The following is a 4,173-nucleotide window of genomic DNA, read 5'->3' on the forward strand; positions in this document are numbered from 1 at the left end:
CGACGATTATGTGGCTTGGAAACCAAAGGCCTAGAAAACCTTGGTTAAATAGAGCGGGTGGGCAGGTGACATTTCCCTTCGAAAAGTCGTATCTCTACGAACACAGAGACAATTGCAAAGGTAGAACCCGGATTTGCAATATACGTATTTGTAGTTCGGCAATTAGATGAACGTTCATGTATTGTTCGGAATGATACGTGAACGGCTAAAGGTATTTTTTTCGCTCTCGTTTTTTTTTTCGCTTTTTAAGAACTATATTCTTTCGTTGATCATACTAATTTCTTTTTTTATACTAAGTTTTATGTTGCATTTTACTATTTTTAATATTTTACTATTTCTTAATAAATTAATTTATATCATACGCGTAACTTCGTTACTTTTACTTTTTTTATCCTACTTTTCATTATTGCATTATCCGCTTTGTTCGCCATTTTTAATATACTAGAATTTCGTTTTTTTTCTATATTTATATATTTGTCGTTGTGTGTTTGTTTTGCCGTGCGTCGCGAAAGGTTTGGTTTGGTTTACGGATAGAGTTTATGGCCTATGTTACAAGGCGTGGAACAAGGTAATGAGAGTATTGAGGGCAATGTTAGTTGAAATGTTGAATATGTTAAGGTGCCCAAATCGTTTATGTATTATTTTCGTCGTATGTTTTTTGTTCACTGATAATGTTACCGTAAATCAAAACCAAACAAACGTTTGTAGTGTATTACCGCGTTCTATACCGTCGGCGTTTTGTTTAATTTCGTGACGCCCTTTTATATGGACATATTACGATTTTATTTTGTGAAAATACTTTAATCCGTCTCGTCAATAGTTATTGGCTCGTGTTTTTGACCGCCCAATCCAGATTAAGGGATCCGATATGGCAAATAAAAATAATGATGAAAATGAAGGAATAATCGAAAGAAGGAAGAATGGGTATTTCCAGATAGGTGAAGTTGATATTTGGAATCAGGGTTAATTATACTTAAATGAATAGGTTTGTTTATATAAACAAATATGTAAATCAAAGGATCGTGTCGTAGCCTTTACCATCTTTTTTTTAATTATTTATTTTCATTTTTTTTTTCTTTTCTTTATTTTTTTTTATAAGAATAGCCCGTAGACAGCCCGGCTGCCGAGCGACGTAGCGCTAAGTCGTGGAGGGCCGAGGCATGCGATAGGGCACTCGCGGTAAACCAGTTAGACTCGACTCGCGAACGAGTACTACAAAATATCGCGAGGGCTCAACAAAAATGCCGAATTTGTCGTAGGCCAGTGGGTGTTAGGGAACACGGAAGTTGGTCGAAAGGGCCAACCAGACAAACTACAGCATACATGGCACGGGCCTTATAAAATAGTTGATAAACTATAAATCTGAATTATAAGATTGAGCGTAAAGTTAGAAACAGTTGCAAATACGACACGGTCCACGTTAGTGGAATAAAAGAAGAAAGAAAGAAAAAAATATTTCTTTCACTTTTCTCTTCGTTTTTTTTTAATATAGATAAGAACTTATATATAGATGTACATATGTAAATAATTAAACATAATTATAGTAATAGATTTAGATTTAGGATTCCACCCCCCCCCCCTTAGATAAGTCGTAAAATTAAGCGTTAGAATATTAGAAGACATATAAGGAAGCTATATTGGGATTTTCGGTTGTTGAGTATAGCTTAGTTGCAACAAGATATTATAAATATAAGTCTGCAGGCTTATATCGGGACGCCATATCGGATTTACGCTTTTGTTTTACGTGTATATATGGGTTGAAAGCTGGGCCCAGTAGTCCACGAGCGAGGACCATTGAGATGTCCGAATCGATGGACGCGTACGGTTTCAATCGGGGAAACCGCCCTTAATCAACCCCGCAGCCGTCGAATTATTATGTGAATTATTATGTATTATGGATTATTATGGAATATGTTTGTGAAGGTACCTTCAGCGAAGACCGGGATGGCGACATAGGTCGCAGCACGCCATCTCCCGTCAAGGGGGCAATTTGGGGTACTTTTGTGCCGGGCTGAGGAACCCCAGGTGTGTCACGCTTACATAGGTGTTAAGTGTAAGTGCCATTTGTTTTTGGGTGGGCATAGACGGTCGGTCTAGAGATATTGTTATTGGTATGGGGCTCTGCGGGGGGAGCAATGAAGGAAAACTAGATCCTAGCCCCCATCTGTGGTCTTGTATTTGGGGGGCAATCACACCAGTAGAGGCTGAATTACTGTTAATGTCGCGTCCGTCAGAGTAAATTCCCGTAAAAGTAAACTAGTTTTTTAAATAATTGAATTTTGTAAATTGATGTGTATTTTTGTTTCTTGTTCATTGTCATATTAGTTTCGTTTTTTTCTCTCAAAGTTTTTCCACGCGTTACGCAGTAAAAGATTGTCCATATCATCGGGTTCATGGTTTCTGGCGAACTGATTTATAATTCGGGCTACGGTTATTCCATTAATTCTAATACTACAACCAAGAAAATAGGTGACAGCACACACACATAGGATAAGATTGCGTTTCAAGGAAACCTGTTACGAAAAGATTGTACGAAAAACGATTGTACTTCGAATATTTTTTTTATTAAGTTTTTGTCTTTTGTTAGTCTGTGTTAAATAACTACTTTTTTTTCTGAGTCTAGTCTTGTTTTCTTTTTTTTTTCTGAATTTTCTGAGTACAGTTTTTCCCAACACGGTCTCTTTGAGAACGAAATAGGTTAAGATAGTCTTAGGCAAACGGACTTATTTTTGTATTGTAATTTTTGTGTTACTGAAGGATTTTGTTTTCGTTTTTTTTTGTATTAAGGATGTTAATGTATTTTTTATCAGACCCGTGTATATGTAAGTTTATGTTTACTAGCTGCTACGTGTTTTGAGTTTGTAAACAAAGGGGAAATAGCTTACCAGGATTCTAGGAATATCTGACCGGAACCACAACGCCTAAAGGATGGCCAGCACGCAACCACAACTACAATCATCGTCTAGCAGCCAAGGCTCACACTTGAGCAAAGCCAACTAAGTTAAACTAGCCAACCCAAAGACGAGGACCAAAGGGCAAAACAGGACCCTAGGAAAAACACCGGAACAACCCGGAAAAAAAAACCAGGAGAGGGCAATAATTTCAACTTTGAATTTAAGAGCCGAGGCCGGCTCTACTGTGACAGGGGGGCGTGTAACGACAATTAGTATTGTCGTCAAAAGGGTTGCATAACCACCAGTGCAACGACGCTCCCCCACCACGCCCAATAGGGATGCCAATATAAGGTCCAGTCTGGGGTTGAAAAAGATCATTAAGAATTGTATCATCCTCTGAGGAGGTCAGTGGGTCCACGCGCCAGGCGCTGGACCCGCTTTGTGTATAGTGGTGTGTGTGTGGTGCCAGGAGAGGAGAACCCGTTCCAGTAAAGGTCAGATGCATTATTGGTTTTATAAACTATTCCCTCCGTTCCGTTATCGTTACTCCGTTGATACCGTTTCATGTTAGTAATTAATAAAGATTTGTGAGTACGTTAGGTTTTAGGCAAAGGGCATGACAGTACGTAGGTATTGTCATGACGTTACACCTGTAATGATTAGTAATGATTAAATAAGCTAAAAGTACATTCTGTTTCATTCGCGTAGTTAGTTGGTTTTTCCACAGGTAATTACAGGGTGGTTGTAGAAGTCGGGTTTAGGAGTTGGTGTAACCCTTTCGTTGGGGATGCAACGCTAGATGTAATATTTGGTAGTCGTTGCATATACCCTAAGAAAGGGGGCATCAACCCCTTCCTAATCCGTCACAATATATATATATATATATATATATATATATATATTCAATAGATAAGTCCTGGATTTTTTCAATATATTGATTGTTTCTTTTCCGAACAGTAAATCCAATAATAAAAAACAATTTGTTTTTTGAAGATGTTTAATACGACGTTTCGGAACTAGGTACGTTCCATCATCAGGTTTATTCTGTCAAATACAATGTTTTTTTAAAAATATTGATTAACATTAATTAACGATGGTCAATACAGATTAATTAGAAAAAAATTTTATTTATTTTATGTACCGGGGTAAAGAGTAATAAGAATTAACTAAAAAAGGTTTTATATAAAATTGAGAAGCAAAAATTATTTACCTGTAATAATTTATATATCCATATCACTAATATTTTTTGTCAAAAACACTCGATTTTTTTGGAAGATAT

Source organism: Ctenocephalides felis, unplaced genomic scaffold (assembly GCF_003426905.1).
Source record: "Ctenocephalides felis isolate EL2017-DRISC unplaced genomic scaffold, ASM342690v1 CF-g0.4_SCAFFOLD_01786, whole genome shotgun sequence".
In the NCBI taxonomy this organism is placed as follows: domain Eukaryota; kingdom Metazoa; phylum Arthropoda; class Insecta; order Siphonaptera; family Pulicidae; genus Ctenocephalides; species Ctenocephalides felis.